The following is a 19,957-nucleotide window of genomic DNA, read 5'->3' on the forward strand; positions in this document are numbered from 1 at the left end:
ATTGGCATGAAAAAGTAAAGAGGTGTTACATCCGGTGAATCGGGAAATAATCGGTCTGAAAATGAAAAGGGGGGCCAAAAGAAAACACTAGGCTCTGTTTACAGTGAGAGTTTCACCCGTTCGGCTCTCGCCTCCAGGAAGCCTTCCTGGAGAGCGCCGCCTCTCCGCGGCCCCATCAGATCCTGGATGGACCAGGTCCCTGGTGGCCCGGCCATCGGTCTCGCTCTAAGCGCCCCCGGGCACCAGGCCCGGGCCGGGCGGGGGGCTTGTGCCCGCGGTGGGGCTGAGGCAGGCGGGGGACCGCGAACGCGCGCAGGACCTGGGCGCAGCGGAGCGGCGCCAACATCCAGTCCGGTGGTGACCAGGTGGAACAGCTCGAGGGGGACCGAGGGGAGCGCAAAGCCACGGCGGCGGCTGCGGAGTGGCACATCCCGCAAGCCCTTTTGTGCCAGGGGTTAGTTGGCGGCTTCCACGTGGCCCGGGCTGGGATGGTGGGTGGGGGAGGGGCGGGCAGGGCGGGGTCGTGGAGGGACCGGGCCGGAGCCTAGATAGGGGCGGGGCCGGAGCCCAGGTGGGGCGGGACCAGAGCCTAGGTGGGGCGGGGCCGGAGCCTAGGTGGGGCGGGGCCAGAGTTTGGGAGGGAAGGGGCCGGAGCCTAGGTGGGGCGGGGCCAGAGTTTGGGAGGGAAGGGGCCGGAGCATAGGTGGGGCGGGAAGCCGAAGTCCCCGTCCAGCCTTCAGGGAGACTAGCCTGGCACCGATGGAACCTGAGTCCCTGGACTCAGCCTGCGAGAGAGGCGGGATGCGGGTGGGCTGGGGGGACCTGGCGTCGCTTCGTTTCTGAATGCGGCCTGCGAGATTCCCTGGACGTCGGCTTGTATTTCCTTCCTCTCTGTCATTGACGATGGGTCCCGGGTCTCTGAATGGACTCTCTGATTGCCCCGTTATTCTGCTTCCTGAATCCTTAGTGCCCTTTCTTTGGCTTCCCATTTTGGATTCTCCTGATACCGTCTCCCATGAACTGAACTCCCGTCCTCACCCCCACCCCCATCTTTAACAGCGCACAGAGGTCACGTGGTGTCTTGCACAGAACCCCACTCAGCGTCCGCCCAGACCCCCTCCTTACATCCATCATGAAAAGATCCAAAAGCGACGTTAGAGACCAGGTCCTCCAACTAGGTTCTCAAACCCGGCCCCGTGATCACCCGAGCCCCATCATCTCCTTTGGACGGGAATTTGTGGACATCCACCCTTTGGCCCAGCTCCCTCTTTCCCTCCTTCTGTTTATGACTTTTCTCCTGGATACTTAAAAGGTATTTATTTATGTCTTCCCTTTGTACTAAAAGGTGAGTGGTGATACCAGCACTATTGATGGAGAAGAAGTTAAAGAGGAGTGAGGGTGGTGGCTGGGGATGAGGGGTGGGGTTGTGGAGGAGACCAGGGGGATCTGAATGAAAGGCCAAGGGTGCAAGCACACCACCTGGGCTTGAAGAGAACGTGCAGCTTAAAGTAACTGCAGTATCCGGGGTGCTGTTTCTCCTCTCCTTTCTAACTTGGGGTGATCACGTTTTGCTCCATAAAGACCACCTTCTTACGTGTTACTTGTGTAATGCTGAGCCAATGAAAAGAAAAATTCAATGGTGATTTTTGGGAAATGAGTACGTCAAAGCTGTATATTGTCACCCTGCTTATTTAACTTACATGCAGAGTACATCATGAGAAATGCTGGGATGGATGAAGCACAAGCTGGAATTAAGATTGCCGGGAGAAATATCAGTAACCTCAGACACGCAGATGACACCACCCTTATGGCAGAAAGTGAAGAACTAAAGAACCTCTTGATGAAAGTGAGAGAGTGAAAAAGTTGGCTTAAAACATGACATTCAGAAACCTAAGATTATGGTCCCATTACTTCATAGCAAATAGACGGGGAAACAATGGAAACAGTGACAGACTCTATTTTCTTGGGCTCCAAAATCACTGCAGATGGTGACTGCAGCCATGAAATTAAAAGACGCTTACTCCTTGGAAGAAAAGCTATGACCAGCTTAGACAGCATATTAAAAAGCAGAGACATTACTTTGCCAACAAAGGTCTGTCTAGTCAAAGCTATGGTTTTTCCAGTAGTCATGTATGGATGTGAGAGTTGGATTATAAAGAAAGCTGAGCACCGAAGAATTGATGCTTTTGAACTGTGGTGTTGAAGAAGACTCTTGAGAGTCCCTTGGACTGCAAGGAGATCTAACCAGCCCATCCTCAAGGAAATCAGTCCTGAATATTCACTGGAAGGACTGATGCTGAAGCTGAAACTCCAATACTTTGGCCACCTGATGTGAAGAACTTACTCATTTGAAAAGACTTTGATGCTGGGAAGGATTGAAGGTGGGAGGAGAAGGGGATGACAGAGGATGAGATGGTTGGATGGCATCACCGACTCTATGGACATGAGTTTGAGTAAGCTCTGTTAGTTGGTGATGGATAGGGAAGGTTCCATGGGGCCACAAAGAGTCAGACACAACTGAGTGACTGAACTGAACTGAACTGAACTGAATGGTGATTTTTTCCATCTGCTTGGCAAATTAATACCTGAGAGGATAAAGGCTCAAGTTACAGGGGACCTTCCCCCAGATTAGCTCAGTAACTGTGTGGGGATAAGAAGTAACTGTAGGAGTTAGAAATCGCTTAGCCATTTGAATCTTGACACTAATCAACAAGATTCAAATGAGTGTCAGTAGACCAGAACCCTGTGCAAGAGAGCAAAATACACAAGGGTCTTTATGTCACAGCTTTAAGCTGAAGAGGATTGGGCAAAAGAAAAAAAAGAAGAAAAAAGCAAAAACAAAAACCCAAAGCATCAACTGAGGAGTGAAGAAAGGCAGTTGTGGGTAAACCCAGTTCAAAAATGATCACTTTGATGAGCTGGATAGTTGCTTGCAAGCCGAAGATGGGAAACGCTTGTCGTTTTAATAATGAATCATACAAAATATTTTCTAGACCGAGGGTATTTTAATTCCACTGCTCTCTTCTTTGTAATACGACCTGATTGGGGAACATGGCAAGGTCAAAATCTATCAATTTGAATCCTAACTCAGGCTTTCCCAGGCTGCATTACCCCTGGGGCAAGAGGAGGGGAGGAGGGGGAGCTACCAACCTCTCAGAGCCTCTGCTGGTTCATTAGCTAAATAGGATTGTGTGTGAATTACATAATAAACAGAGCATCTATACACCTGGTAGCTGCTATGAACAAATATAATTGTCATTACTAAAATTACTAGTCATATTAATAAACTACTTTGTTAGAAATCATGCCATGGCTTTAATGGGCACTCAGTATATATTTTGTTTTTAATTTTCTTTTTAGTACATATTTTCTTGTCTGGGGAATCCCTTGGACAGAGGAGCTTGGTGGGCTAAAGTCCATAGGGTCTCAAAGAGTTGGACATGACTGAAGTGACTTAGCATGCACATGTGTTTAAAGAATAAATGAATCTCCTTAATACTGTCTGTGTCTAGTGTTTAGTCACAGACTTCCTGTTTTATCCTAAAGGCAATATCATACAAACTAAAATACTGGCATTTACTTACTTTTGATTTGTTCTATTTAAGAATAATAGAAAAATTTACAGACTGTGGCAAAAGAAGCTGGTACAACTCTGTAATCTTATGAAAGATAAAAGAATGAGAAAGGGAAACTCAGGACTGCCCAGAGTCACCGCTTGTCACTCATAAATCCTTGTTGATTTGGGGAGTTTCCCAGTTTGCCTGTCGTTCTCAAGGTCAAAATCTAGCTTTCCCAGGATGCCAAGGCACTTTGGAATGTTAGTGGAAGATATTCTTCTTGGCCCTGGAATCCTTACATCATCCTAGGGGCTGTTGCCGAGAGAGGAGAATAATTAAAGAGTAAGTAAATTAATATTGCTCTCATTCTCCTGGCGGGGGCCATACAATGGGATTTGCATTACAAAGGTGGAATTTACATGATAAAGAAGTCCCTTAAGTGTTTTATAACTCAATCCTTTTAGGCAAAGTCTGCTACAGACTTGCCTTGCCTGACTACACGTTCTTTATAAAGCATTCCAATTCCACAGAAAACTAAGTGAACAGTGATATGATGAATGCTTTTTGGAGTAAATCTTGAAGGACTTAATAAGTGGAAGGGCATGGCAGTGGGGGGGGCCCAGCGGGGTGGGATGTATGAACAAAAGCCTCTGGAGAAAGGTGTACAGTGGTTGGGAGTCTCTTCTCTAGTGCTGGTGTAGAGGTGGTTCATGTGCTCCGTCACCTCAGTCATGTCCGACTCTTGGTGACCCCATGGACTGTCGGCTCCTCTGTCCATGGGATTCTCCAGGCAAGAATACTGGAGTGGGTTGCCATGCCCTCCTCCAGAAATCTTCCCAACCCGGGGATCAAACGCGCATCTCTTATGTCTCCTGCATTGGCTGGCAGGTTCTTTACCACTAACAGTAGAGGTGGGAGATGGGAGAATTTGCTCTGGGGATAGGAATTCACTCACAAATGAAAAGGGGGAAGGGAGAGAGGGATAGGTTTCTGGGAATAAACCTTACAGCCCTGGACCAGAAGTTTAGCATGATGAGGAGCACATGGGAAAAAAGGACAGCATTCAAAAACAAGTCATTGTGTTGTTGACTTGAAAAAATATTCACAACCTAAAAGTTCAGAGTTATGTTTACGTGGTGGAAATTTTTAGGAATTCAAGACCAGGAGGCAGCATCTCAAGTGACCCTGAGAGAACTGCTCTGAGGAGGTGAGGGGAGGAGCCAGGTTATACAGAAGTTTTGCAACAAAGGGCAGGTAGTCTGAGCATCAAAAAATGATGGTAAATTAAAGAAAACCAGATCTCCTAAATTAAGGAATTTATCGATTTTCTGGGAAGATGCAAAAGTCTGGATTCACTGAAATCATCCCTTTTATATGCATCAAACCATCAAACCTGGGGTCAGTGTCCTATGTTCTTCACACCCTGAGCTTCCATGGGGCTCACCTTAGGGAGTGGCTGCAATCTGATGGCCTGTGTGTGCTCAGGTGCTCAGTCGTGTCCAACTGTTTGTGACCCCATGGACTGTATCTTGGCAGGTCCTTCTGTTCATGGAATTTTCCAGGCAAGAATACTGGAGTGGGTTGCCATTTCCTCCTACAGGGGATCTTCCCAACCCAAGGATCAAACCTGCGTCTCTTGCGTCTCCTGCACTGGCAGGCGGATTCTTTACCACTGTACCATCTGGAAAGCCCAAAGATATTTTTCTCCTTCCTGAGTGCCCTTAGGGTCCAGCAGCTCACATTCAGTTCAGTTCAGTTCAGTCGCTCAGTCATGTCTGACCCCATGAACCGCAGCACGCCAGGCCTCCCTGTCCATCACCAACTCCCGGAGTCCATCAAAACTCATGTCCATTGAGTCGATGATGCCATCCAACCATCTCATCCTCATCGTCCCCTTCTCCTCCTGCCCCCAATATTTCCCAGCATCAGGGTCTTTTCAAATGAAAAGCTCTTCCCACCAGGTGGCCAAAGTATTGGAGTTTCAGCTTCAACATCAGTCCTTCCAATGAACACCCAGGACTGATCTCCTTTAGGACGACTGGTGGGATCTCCTTGCAGTCCAAGGGACTCTCAGGAGTCTTCTTCAACACCCCAGTTCAAAAGCATCAATTTTTTGGCGCTCAGCCTTCTTTATAGTCCAACTCTCACATCCATACATGACCACTGGAAAAAACCATAGCCTTGACTAGACAGACCTTTGTTGACAAAGTAATGTCTCTGCTTTTTAATATGCTCTGTAGGATGGTCATAACTTTCCCTCCAAGGAGTAAGCGTCTTTTAATTTCATGGTTGCAATCACCATCTGCAGTGATTTTGGAGCCCAGAAAAATAAAGTCAGCCACTGTTTCCACTGTTTCCCCATCTATCTGCCATGAAGTGATGGGACCAGATGCCATGATCTTAGTTTTCTGAATGTTAGGCTTTAAGCCAACTTTTTCACTTTCCTCTTTCACTTTCATCAAGAGGCTCTTTAGTTCTTCTTCACTTTCTGCCGTGAGGGTGGTGTCATCTGCACATCTGAGGTTATTGATATTTCTCCCAGCAATCTTGATTCCAGCTGTGCTTCCTCCAGCCTAGCGTTTCTCATGATGTACTCTGCATATAAGTTAAATAAGCAGGGTGACAATATACAGCCTTGACATACTCCTTTTCCTATTTGGAACCAGTCTGCTGTTCCATGTCCAGTTCTAACTGTTGCTTCCTGACCTGCATACAGGTTTCTCAAGAGGCAGGTCAGGTGGTCTGGTATGCCCATCTCTTTCAGAATTTTCCACAGTTTATTGTGATCCACATAGTCAAAGGCTTTGGCATAGTCAATAAAGCAGAAATAGATGTGTTTTTTTGGAACTCTCTTGCTTTTTCATTGATCCAGCGGATGTTGGAAATTTGATCTCTGGTTCCCCTGCCACGTTGGAGGGCTACAATCCCTGATGACTGTGCCATCCTTGCTTGCTGATAGGGCAGGAAATACTCCATTTCTCAGTGTCTTCATGGCTGTTCCAGAATTTCCAGTATGGGAGGTGATACCTCTTTCCAGATACCTCAGAATATTTGTCTGGAAGTTCCCTGCAGGGCAAATGCTGCTTTTACTTAGATTACATCTTTATTCGGAGTGGCTCACTGTAGATTAAAGAGATAGGAGTGACTAACTTGCTGCCTCTCCCTACCACCGCTTCATTATTTAGATTGCTTTGATTAAAAAAAAAATGCTAATTGCCAAAAAATGAGATTTTGTTATAAAGATATTAAGGAAATTAGAGTCCTAGTTACCTCCCACAGAAACCCAGCCGCCCTCACAGAGACTGTAAAAGAATCACAGTTGGTGGCAGAGCAGAAAAGGACTGCGGACCCAGGCTCCCACAGGAATCCTCTATTATCCTCCTTGGGGACTTGGGGTCTTTGTGTTCTGTTCCCACTGCTGTTGCTTGTCCAGGCGATCTTGCTTCCTTCCAGGGTCTCTTTGATATCAGCTGTCTGTCTTTGTGACGCTCAGTCACACCTCCCTGGAAAGAATATAGTCTTGGTCTCCATGACCCCAGAAAAGGCCCTTTTCCCCTCCAAGGTTGCAGGGGAGGGAGTCACCCTGGAAGACTGCTTTTTAGAACCATCTGGGGCTGTTTCTCAAAGCAGGGTGTGTAGGAGGCACCTTTGGATAAGGGTCTTGGCCTCCCCAGGAAATCTGCTGCTCTCCACTCTGAGAGTGTGCTCAGATTCACAGTTTAATGACTGGGGAACTGGCCCAGCTCTCCTCAGTCTCAGAACCCACTGAATATGTGGGTGGGAAAAGGGCCTCAGAGGGTTTGAGAAATCATATCATCTTAGAGAACAATCACCCTTCATACCATCGCTGGGTATTGGGACATTCAGCCTACCTTGCAAAATGACAGAATGACAATACAACAGCAAGGAAGGTTTAAAGAGTCCGAATGCAGATCACCACTCTAGAACTGGGACCAGATTTCATCTGCCCATATTTAGCAGCAGTCCAGGGGTGTATTGCCGTTTCCTTCTCTAGGAGATCTTCCCAATCCAGGGATTGAGGCTGCATCTCCTGCATTGGCAGGCGGATTCTTTACCGCTGAGCCACCTGGGAAGCCCGCTGGAAAATATTAGAGACTGTATTAATTTAATTGACTGCCTTTGCAACTATGGTATATGAAACACATCTGAATTTTGGCTCCCGAATGAACATTTCTATGCTCAGTGTCAAGTTTATGAACACTTTCTTCAGAGGGAGTTGTAACATGACCAAGTGTGTGAGCTAAATATGGACAGTTCCCTTTGATGGAGATTTCCTACCTGAAGGAACTTCCCCTGCTCTTAGCATCACATATATGTCCTTTTCCTCCCTGTGAGGAGGGAGGTGCTTCTAATATAACTGGTCACACTTTACAGATGAATCATTTATTTCTATGGAACAAACCACCTTGAAACTTAGCAGACAATGACTATTTGTTCAGGTCTGGAGGGGTGGGTGGCAGTCAGGGGCTTACGTAGGGCTCAGCAGGTCAACATTTCTCTGCTCTGAGATGTTAGGGGCCTTAGTGAATCTGTATGTCTGAGACTGGCTGGGAAGCTTTTTTAAAAAATAATATTAGCATCACTAAGCTGGAAAATCCAAGATGGCCTTATTCACACGACTGGGGTCCTGGTGCTTGCTGTTGGCTGGGGGGTCTTGGGTTTCTCTCTGAGTGGTCCCCCTCTGTCTTTCTCCATGGTCCTTTATCCTTTGGTAGTCTAGCCTCAGCTTCTTCAAATAGTGGCTGGTGTCTGAAAGCGTAAACATGGAAGCTGCAGGGCCTCCTAAGGCAGAAGCCTGAAAGTCACATAGCATCACTTCTGCTGCATTCTCTTGGGCAAAATAAGGCACAGAGACAGCCTAGGTTGCAGGAGAGAGGAGATGGAGCTGCTTGTACACACAGGGAGGGGAGGATCATCTACTGTAGGATGTGAGCTTATTGAAAATGGCAGAACCACCTTCTGTATTGAGGGTGACCCTCAAGTTTATGCTTGCTATTACCTCAGATGTCTCAGTAACAGAGAGGTCAGCACTGGAGTTTTGCTTTGATTAGAAATGTTTTCTGTTGAGATGAAATCTGCTCCCAGTTCTAGAGTGGTGATCTGCACTCGGACTCTTTAAACCTTGCTACTGTTACGAAATACACTATTTTTCCTTCTCTTTGTCTCTCTCTATGGTTTTTTTTTTTTTTTGGTGACACCGCATGGCATGTGGGATCCTAGTTTCCCAATCAAGGACCAAATCCTCACCCCTTGCACTGGAAGCTCAGAGTCTTAACTGCTGGACCCCAGGGGAAGTCTCCTATTTTTCCATTTCAAGGATTGACTGATGATGATTCAGACAGAAGACCTCAGTGGTCAAGGACACATTCACCTTTCTGCTGTAAAATGTTTGTGCCCTGGGACAGGACCGAGGAGAATGTTGCAAAGATTCAGAGCGAAGGCCCTTAGAGTAAATACCCTCTCTCCGTGGACCTGTCTCCCGTAAAATGATGATGCTCACAGCACCAAACGATAATTTTTCTTCTTACCTCTCACCCTTTCAAACATGAGTCATTCTAACTATTTATCCTTTTTCTACCCGGATTCAGTTAATGAATTATCATCCAAAAAATACATTTTATAGGATTATACCTTTATCATTTTCAAAAAATAGAAACAGTACTGAGAAACTTTTCAGAAAAGCTTGAGCCATCAGAATGCTTAGCAGTGGGCTCCTGGACCCTCTCTTCTTCTGGTTAACTGAATATTGAGCTGTCATCATTTCACCTCCTGTTGGAAAATAGTTCTTGTTCAGTCACTAAGTTGTGTCCGATTCTGTGACCGCACAGACTGTAGCCCACCAGGCTCCTCTGTCCATGGGATTTCCCAAGCAAGAATACTGGGTACATTACCATTTCCTTCTCTAGGAGATCTTCCCAATCCAGGGATTGAGGCTTCATCTTCTGCATTGGCAGGTGGATTCTTTACTGTTAAGCAACAAGGGAAGCCCACTGGAAAATATTAGAGAATGAATTAATTTAATTGACTGCCTTTGCAACTCTGGTATATGAAACACGTCTGAATTTTGACTCCCGAATGAACATTTCTATACTCAGTGTCAAGTTTATGAATGCTTTCTTCGGAGGGAGCTGTGACATGACCAAACGCATGAGCTAAATGTGGAGTTCCCAGAAAGTGACTTGTTGACAGAGTCTGAGTTTTAGTGTAACTTTCCTCTTCTGGATAAAATTAAACACAGCCCCTCTTTTCAAAGAATGCTACCTACTTGGAGATTTTACTATCAACAGAAACAAATACTTTCAACCAAAATGAAGGGAAATTATTTTGTCATTGAATCATGGAGAATTTTACTCTTGTTTCATCTGACTCTTCAAGAGGAAATCAGTAATTAGTATGAGGTTGGTATGCAATAACACGGAACCCCACTTCTTCCTGATAGGAAGTCCCGAACAATAGGGGATATGAACTTTTACTGGACTATTATTATAATGCATAGGCATACCTGTCCAGACACATTCTTCCTGGAACTTCCATTTCTGTTAAACTTTTTATCTTTCACACATTTCCCTGTCAGAGTCTGAATGCCCTCTGAAAGATAAGATTTGCACTTATAACTATAAATGTAGTTCCAGGACTAGGTGATATTTGGATTTGATTGAATAAAGTTGAACTTTGAAGAAGACTTACTTGATTAGTATTTTAAAAAGAAAACCCTTTCAATACAGTGTCATTATTTATCCAGTCAAGTATGGCTTACAGACTAAAAATTCCATGTGCATTTTCCAACTTACATGTAAAATCAGGAAGTGTGGTAAGCAGAGATATTCTGCAGTTATAAAAGATAGAGCTCTTTCTATAGTTAAAAAACTACGTATATATATTTTGGATGTTACATCAAATCGTTCCACAGCTGTCTCTGTTGTTTCCTCTGTGTTTGGCCTTTATAAGTTCCTTTATCTTTCTGTTCATTTGTTAATTTATTCTCCAAGCTTTGAAAAACCTGGTATATATTGGGCATTGGAGATCTAAGGATGAATACAGCTGTAGTCATTCCCCTCTGGAGACAGACGCTGAAGGAGAGTTAGCAATAGGCCAAGTGTTATCACATTAGTATGAATGTGGGGAACTTTGGGGAAGTCAGGGAGGGCTTATTAGAGGAAGAAGTTCCTATGCTGCATTCCTAAGAAATAGCAGGAATTCACCAGATACAAAATGGGGGCAAGGTGGGCATGCTTGGGTGCACGTGTGGATCAGGCCTAGGGATTTGGATTTGGAACTTACCATGGCATAGGGCACAGGAGAAGCCATACATGGTAACATATATGCCATTTATATATTCATTTATATATACCTCTTCTCACACAGGTCACATGTTCAGAAAAGAAAGGGAGGAAAGACAAAGACCTGGGCAAGACTCCCTGGAAATGTGGGTCTGGAGGACTTTGGACCTTTCCCTCTGGAGTGAGGTGACAATATTTTATTGAGCCTGAAGTTGTCCTATTTGTGTTTGGATGATCTGTTAGAAGGCCAGCACATCTGAGGGGGCAGTGGTTCCTGGGGATAGGAAGAAAGAGCCACCCCGAAAGGATGGTTGGGGATGAAAATCAGTTTTGAGGAATTTGCAGAGGAGTGTTCCTAGGCGGAGGAGCACCATGGCAAGGTCAGTGTCAGATGGACGCTGTGAATAGCATGGACTATGGGAATGCGAGCTAGATCTGGGTTGAAGAGCAGCTGCTTCTAAAAATAGCTGCTGTTAATTGAGCATTTACCGTGGGCCTCATCCCGCTAAGCCTCTCAGATGCATGTATTAATCCTCACGGCAACCTCGAAAGTGGGTACTAGTGTCATCTGCCCCTCCCCAGTTGTGAAGCCTCTTAAAGAGATGACATTACTTGCCTCACATCACACAGTAGTGAATGGCAGTGAAGACTGTGATGATTCTGTGATGGGTGCCTGCCTCCTGGGGCTGCAGTTGTTGTTATGAGCATATGGGTTAGGTTTCATCAGGAAACAGATGGGACCTTCCAACTGGGTAATTTGGGAGTGAATCTAAAACAATGGGGCTTCCCTGGTGGCTCAGATAGTAGATAATCTGCCTGCAGTGCAGAAGATCCAGGTTCATTCCCTGGGTCAGGAAGATCCTCTGGAGAAGGCTATGGCTACCCACTCCAGTATTCTTGCCTGGAGAATTCCATGGACAGAAGAGCCTGGTGGGCTACAGTCCACGGGGTTGCAGAGAGTCGGACAGGACTGAACAACTAACACTTTCAAGATACCGTATCAATAATAAAGAAACTAAATGGGAAGGTTTAGGGAAGTCACTAAGAGCAGCGCAAGACCTCCAGGCAAGGAGTTGGTGTGCTAGGAGGGGAGAGGACAGCGGGGAATCTTGGATAGGAGCTGTGACCTTCATAGGTGGCCTGAAGCTGACCCTGAGATGACCCTGCAGGGAGGGAGCCAGAGGAATGATATCCTGCCCTCATAGTCCTGCAGCTCTCAGATCCCATCATTGCCCAAACAACCAGACGCTAAGGGCAGGAGGTCAGTCTCAGGACTCAGAGCAGGGTGGAGAAGGGTGGAGGATGGAGCAGGGGGATAGTGAACGCTTCCAACACAGTCAGGCCAAGGGAGCTGGACCGACAAAAGCTGAGAAGCAAGGCCAGGTAGAGTTTGTGGTCCAACAAGCCTGATGCTATCCTCAGGGCAGACGAATGGGACCTGTGGTGCTGGGCCAACCCAGGAAATCTGGCCCAGGGCATCTTTGTGGTCCCTTTTGGGCCACAACCCCCTCAGACATCTCTCAATTCTTGGATGCAGAGGGTCGACAGTGAAACAAACCCTACACTAGTCAGGGCGATGGGTTCCCAGGACCTCAGGATCCACCATGGGACTTCCTGGCGCCTGTTAAAGAGAAACTGTTGTCAGATTTCTCCAGCTGTTCCCAGTGGTCAGATACATGTGGACAAAGAGATGCTAGGTTATGACCTGGAGACCATTTAGAAAGGCTCCCGTCTTCATCCTTCAGAGAAGAGAGAGATGCATGTGTGTGTGTCTGTGCCAGTGTGTGTGAGTGAGTGAATGAAAGAGAAAGAGAATGAATGAATGAATGGGCTGGATCTCATAGGATAAAACTGATGTCAGAGCTGGGGTTAGAGCCTTTTTTGGTGCCCTCTGCAAAGTTTTATTATGCATGCTCCCTACTGCCCTGGAGCACCAGGACCCATACCTAGAATTGTCAAATTCTGATTTGGGTAGGTCTGGATTCCATTCATTCATTTGTGAAAATTAACACAACAGGAGTATTTATTCATATCTTGCAATGAGCAGGAAGCTAAATTAGATGAAAGTGAGAAATGATCGCTGCAGACATTTTTTGAGGGGGATGAAACTGTGGTGAACAGTTTCTATTGGCTGACCATCAGCCATGTACCTGCCGACCTGCACAGATCACCAGGGACACCTGTGCCCCCCAGTGGGTTCTGAGCTGGTAAACTGAGTTGCCAGTTCCCCTGGGTTTTGCTTAAGAACAATTCTTATGTTAGTTCTTCCACCTGGAATATGTCTTTTCCTTTTCATGATATTGGATTCTTCTTTTACTTAAAAATTGCTATCATTTCAGTTTATGCCTTTTATAGTAAGGATACTCCAAACTTGTGTGGATGGGACACACAAGTTGGAAGATACATAAATGTAAGTAGAAGCCCTCCAGGCCCCTCTGTCCATGGAATTCTCCAGGCCAGAATACTGAAGCAGGTAGCTGTTCCCTTGTCCAGGGGATCTTCTCAACCCAGGATTGAACCCAGGTCTCCCACGTTGCAGGAGGATTCTTTACCATCTGAGCCACCAGGGAAGCCCAAGAATACTGGAGTGGGTAGCCTATCCCTTCTCCAGGGGATCTTCCCGACCCGGGAATCAAACTGGAGTCTCCTGCAGTGCAGGCAGATTCTTTACCAGCTAAGCTACCAGGGAAGCCCTTGAACCTTACGTACTAGAACTGTTTTTATGGAAGTTGAAATATTTGATTAATTTACAAGCTGTCCTTCCATGATCATTTAGGAATTTAGCATAACTAAAGAGACTGTATTTAGTAGTTTGCAAAATTTCTCAAATCTATTGGATTGACCGAGAAGTTTCCACAGCATCTTATGGAAAAATCTGAATGAGTTTCTTGGCCAAATCAATATTTCATAAACAATTTTTATTTTGGCATATGATAATTCAAAGCAATTCATAGCCTTTAAAAAATTCCCTGGTGGGCTAATGGTAAAGAATCTGCCTGCCAATGCAGGAGACACAAGAAATGCAGGTTCAATCCCTGGTCTGAGAAGATCGCCTGGAGAAGGAAATGGCAACCCACTCCAATATTCTTGCCAGGAGAACCCCATGGTCAGAGAGGCCTGGTGGGCTACAGTCCACAGGGCTGCAAGAAGTCGGACATGACTGAATGATTGAGCATTACACTACAAAAAATTATTAGAGGTGGCTAGTGCCAAATATTGAGAAGAAAAACAGGAAACCCTTGTTCTAAATTGGCATCTTCTTTTGTTCAGTCAAATCAGCATCAAAGCTTGTGGGATTTAATACTCAAGAGGAAAATGTCTCTTCTGACTCCATTGATTTCATCATTTTAATGCAGGTGGAGCTTTGATTCTGTTGAGCCAGTTAAGCCGTGTTCTTGGTCTTCCAGTGCTTTATCTTAATACCAGGCAAATCCATCATGGCTAGCAAATGTTTACTGAACAGAACCCAATTTATTGAGCATTCCTAGGTGCATGCAACCATGCCAGGCATTGCAGAGAGCAGAACAGGCTGGTAAGGCAGCATCTCCACTGCATGGAGGTTTAGAGTCTCTTGAAGGAGATATCACTATCAGTGAAACGACTGGGAAATGGTTAAGTAGAATGAACACGTGCCGACTACTTATGGTGTTGAGTTGCTTAGCTCTCTGCTCTGGACTGTCTCTCTATACTCACTTCCTTGGTGATCTCACTCAAGGCTTCTTATTTTAAGTTAAATGATTTTATTATGATAAGTAAGATTATATTGTACAGTGTTGCGATTTAAAAAATAGTCAAATCTCACTTATGGCTTTTAATGGCTTTAAATACCATTGATATGCTGCTGACTCTCAAATGTGTGTCTTCCACTCCAAGTTGTCCCAATGCATCTCAAACTCATAGCCCAGACCCAACTTACTCCATGACCAGGTACCGTCCTCGTGGGCAATGACATCACTGTCCACCCGGCTGTTCAAGCCAGAAACCTGGAGTGTCTAATTTCTCTCCTTCCCTCACCCTTCTTATCCAGTTTACTCCAAGCCTGGCTGACCCCACCTCCTCTACCTCCCAAATAATTCACGGATTTTTCACATCTCTGCTGCTTCCCTCACTGCATTGTAGTAGGAGCCTCCTAACTGGTCTCCTGACCCAACCCATTCTCCTCTGTGGTTACTGCCAAAAACATAAGTCAGAGTCTGTCACTTATTTGAAATCCTTCACTAGAGTCTATATGTGGGTTAAAGTTGGATAGAACCATGCATGTGTACAAATGAATAAACGCATATAAAAAATCTGTAAAGCTGAATAGGATCTGTAGTCTACTTAATGATGTTGTATTGATGTCAGTCTCCTGGTTTTGATATTAGTCTCTTGTAAGATCCTGCTCTTGGGGGAAGCTGGGTGAAGGGTACATGGGAATCTACACAACTTCTTATGAGTTTATAATTAGTTAAAAAATCAGATTGAAAAAATGTGCTCAAGAATGAAGAAAACCACTGGCTTTGTACTGCAGCGAATCCAGCTCCTTACCATGGGCTATGGAAATCACTAACTGCTGTGGTTCCTGCCAACCCTTTTCCAACTCCTCCCAATGTCATTGTTCCATCAGTTACACTTTCTCAGGTACAAGGGATTCCTGGCAGTTCCTAAGACATAGTGAACACCTTTCTGCTGCAGGATATTTGCATATGCTGTTTCATGTGCCTACACATGGTATCCCCATGGCTGGTTCTCCTTCATCCCTTGGAAATGTCTTTCCTGGCACCTGACACCTATATAGGACCCCACTTGGCTCTTTTCCTTAATAGAACTCTTTGAGTTCTGTAAGGAGAGCTTGCCTAGTATTCATTGGAACATATAGCCTAGTGAGAAAACATCAATGATCATGTTTGTTTTACTTACTACTGTATCCTTGGTCTCCAGCGTGATGTGTGGCCAGTCAGTGCAGTTCAGTCACTCAGTTGTGTTCGACTCTTTGCAACCCCATGAATCGCAGCATCCCAGGCCTCCCTGTCCATCACCAACTCCCGGAGTTGACTCAAACTCATGTCCATTGATTCGGTGATGCCATCCAACCATCTCATCCTCTGTTGTCCCCTTCTCCTCCTGCCTTCAATCTTTCCCAGCATCAGGGTCTTTTCAAATGAGTCAGTTCTTCACATTAGGTGGCCAAAGTATTGGAGTTTCAGATTCAGCATCAGTCCTTCCAATGAACGTTCAGGACTGATTTCCTTTAGGATGGACTGGTTGGATCTCCTTGCAGTCCAAGGGACTCTCAAGAGTCTTCTCCAACACCACAGTTCAAAAGCATCCATTCGGTATTCAATACATATTGTCTGATAAAAAGAGCAAACAAACATTATTAGGGTCCCAGAAAATGAAGATGTCAGTGTTGAAAGGAGCTTGAGGAAAACATTTTATAGAGCTTTCTAAAATTTGAATTAATAATGAGTATCTGGTGTAAATGTTGTATTCCATGAACTAGTACTCAGCCATAAAGAATGAAACCACCATAAAGAATGAAACAATGTCATTGACAGCAGCATGGATCTACCTACAAATTATCATACTAAGTGAAGTAAGTCAGAAAGAGACAAATATCACATGATATCACTTATATGTGGAACCTAAAATATGACACACATGAACTTATTCACAAAACCGAAACAAACACACAGACATAGAGACCAGACTTGTGGTTGCCAAGGGGGAGAGAGTAGGGGAGGGATGCGTTGGGAGTTTGGGAATGCAAACTATTATATTATATATGTGTATATATATATATATACACACACACATATAACTGATCCCTGTACACCAGAAACTAATACAACTTTGTAAATCAATTATTCTTCAATAATAGAAATTAAAATTTAAAAATTCTATCTTCAAAATATAAATGTGTATCATGGATAAGTACAATTCCATATTATGTTTTATCTGTTTTGAAATTTTGCAATCTATTTTAAAACCAATAGCAGGAACTACTGCAATGTCTAATATTTTAAGTCTCCCCCTATAACATTTGAATTTATTTAAACTCATTTTTTTCTGATATTTTTGTGCGGGTAAAAGGAGGGAGATGATGCATATAAGTTACTTTATTTAAATATATGTTTCTCCTTATTGAAGTTCAATGTGCACATTTCAGATAATTTGGAAAATACAGAAAGATAAAAATAGAAAGAAATGTCAGTTATCCTATTCTCCAGCGATCATCACTGTTCACACTTTTATTTTCTTACTGCTCTATGAATATTTCTCTACCCAAGTTAGAAACATACTATATATGAAATATCATACCTTGGCTTTAAAATTTTAACATTAACATAAGCAGCTTTTCATCAGTAGATACTTTTTGAAAAAAGCTTTTCAAATGATAATGCCATAGTTTACAGAGTGAGGTGCACTGCAGTTTATTATTGTCCAATTTGAAATTTAGGTTGTGTTTTTTCCCCTTTCACAGATTTACAATGGGATGACTATTTCTGTCCACAAATATTTGTCAAAGTTTCTAATATTGGCTTAGGATAACTTTTTAGAAAGAGGATTATTGAGAACATTTTTAAAGTTTTTGATAATATTTGGCCCAATTGTTTTCCAAAGGAAAAAAGAAAACAAAGACACAAATCAAAATCTGCATCTCCCTAGCTATTCCTTTATTACAGAGCCACTGCGGCATTTTATTCTAAACCCAAACTGATATGACCCAGCCCATGTGAGATCCCTTCCAAGAGATGTATTATGTAGGTACCAGAAGGCCTCACACTGGGCTGATCCTGCATAAGAAATGATCTCAATGCATGGATAACCCAGGCAGGATCATCCCGTCTCGTGCATGTTTACTTCCTCATTATTCCAGGGAGAAGCGTTAGTATTCAGGTCTGGTTTCCTAAGCCTTCAGTTGGCGAGAAAAGTGAAGGAAGTGGGTTAGTTTAAATTCCCAGGGTATTCCTTTGCATCAGTAAAAGTAACAATGTTTGAATAGATACCTGTATTTCAGCCTGGGCCCCAGGTGCCTGAAGAATTTAGGGCATGATTAAAAGAGTTGAAAGGAAGCAGTGTCAAAAGACCTAGAAAATCTAGTGTGTCGAGAATGAAAACAGGATTTCAAGCCTTTGAACTTCACATGCCATTCACAGCTGTGCATCCTGGCAGATTTGGGCCACTGGGTAAACATCTTTGGAAGAGAAGCATTTGACCTTTGAGAGAAAACTTTTTTGCACCTGAAGGAAGATGAAGGACTGCAGTGACAATAGGCTGACGAGTTTTCTGGAAATCAGTTATTTTTATTTTTAATGAGGTAGGACATGACTGCACAAGTGAATCAGTATTTTTGGCTCTTCCATCTGTGTCTCAAGTACTAAGTTTCAAAATTGTGTTGGCCGAACACAGTGAGGGGTTTTTCACAGTTTTGATTGTGATGATTACCAACAAGTAAACAATGTGTGTGTGTGTGTGTGTGTGTGTGTGTGTACACAGTGAGCACGGATGTTAGAATTATATATTCTGTAGACCAGGGAATCCAATATATCCAGGTAGGTTGGAAGTTTCTGCTCAGAGCTCTTAAGAGCCTCAGTGGTGACGAAAGAGGAGTCACTCAGTAACCTCAGAACAACAAAGCTTGGCATAAATATCCCTGTCTTCAAAACAGCAGTTCTAGTGGAGTTCTGTTTCTTTACCTCTGTATTTCCTGTTGTTCCAGAGCTTATGTGGCCAACAGAGATACAAATCACTGTGCTATGCATGTGGCATGCTTTCCTTTGAAGGAATGCTAGGGTGTAACTAATTACTAGGCAAATGGACAATTATTTTTTGAGAGTTTTTTTTTTTTTTCAGCATGTTTGTTGATACAGTGATTAGGCTATTTATAGTAATCTTTTCAAGCAGTTTCTGCATCTTTCCTTGTGAGAGCAAATAGATAAAATTCATAGAGATTTGGTGATGGAGTGTAAGAGTGCTGCTAGTTCTTTTGGTAAGAATGTGGTGCTAATGAGGGCATGATCCCCTGAAGATCAGAACAGCAGTTCCATTGGTACCAGTGGAGAATTCTCATCGTCACCAGCTATCTCAGCTTGGGGTTATTCATCATCAGAGGAGCTGTATCAGTGGGAGAGGATGGTCCAGGGCAAACTTTTCGCCATCTGTGGTTCACCTCCTGGTGATGAGTTGTCTCCGTTGTCATCCTAGAACCTGAGGATTCTCTTCTTAGAGAAGACAGAGAATTAACAGAGAGTTGAAAATATGCCTCATGGTGCACCTCTGGCTTTCCTTTGCAAATGCCAGGTATTACCTGGCAAGGCTAACACTTCAGGGAGCACGTGTCATTCCCTGGGCTCCCAGGAGGGAGAAAGTGACCTGAGTGGTACAGGCAGCGTGCGGGAAGCCCTGGGAGTGAGAGTTTTAAACACACCTCCCGTTCGACAGTCAGGGGCTTGCTCTGGGCACAGCTCTCACCATATAACAAGCGCTTGGTCAGTATTCACTGCTGAGATCAAGAAAGATGGAAGCTGTCCTTGCAAAACCTCATCAGACCATCCATCACCTTCCCTCCCACCCAGGGGATAATGTGTAGCTGGCCTAACCAACTGATGACGGAGTACAGGAGGCTAACAAAGGGATTTTCTGATCATGTCTTTAACTCTTTAAAAAACATGCTTTCTAATTTAAGAGCAGAACTTGGCTTTTTCCTCTCAATCCCTTTCCCATCATATCTATTATTATTGCTCAAAACTCTGTTGTCCTAGACCTTCACACATCCAAAACTGAGGGCTGTGGAAGACATTTTTATTTATATTTTTGGCCAGGCCATGAGGCATGTGGGGTCTTAGTTCCCTGACCAGGGATCGAACCCAGATCCCCTGCATTGGGAGTTCAGAGTCTTAACCACTGGACCGGGGAGATATTTTTACAGTTAAAGATAATACTGTAAACTATGTTCATAAAATTAGCAATCTTCCCTTTCAGAGGATACTAATACCTAAATGTAAAATGTTTCATTTCTTTTAAGGAATATTAAAAAAATATAGCTTCCACTGTATAAGAGAAATAGACATGATAAACCAATTCAAGGGATGTCTGAAGGATGGTTGTTCCTTCCCT

At 44.2% G+C, this 19,957-nt stretch overlaps 1 protein-coding gene across 1 annotated transcript in view; it reads left to right on the top strand.

Moving 5' to 3' along the window:
- Nucleotides 1-353: 353 nt before the first annotated feature.
- The window catches only part of FAM124B (family with sequence similarity 124 member B), a 52,021-nt gene continuing 32,417 nt past the window's right edge, over nt 354-19,957 (top strand). Inside the window, exon 1 of the mRNA XM_043445649.1 lies at nt 354-454. The gene's annotated coding sequence lies outside the window, so the exon portion shown is untranslated. The remainder of the gene's footprint in view (nt 455-19,957) is intronic.

Source organism: Cervus canadensis, chromosome 24 (assembly GCF_019320065.1).
Source record: "Cervus canadensis isolate Bull #8, Minnesota chromosome 24, ASM1932006v1, whole genome shotgun sequence".
In the NCBI taxonomy this organism is placed as follows: domain Eukaryota; kingdom Metazoa; phylum Chordata; class Mammalia; order Artiodactyla; family Cervidae; genus Cervus; species Cervus canadensis.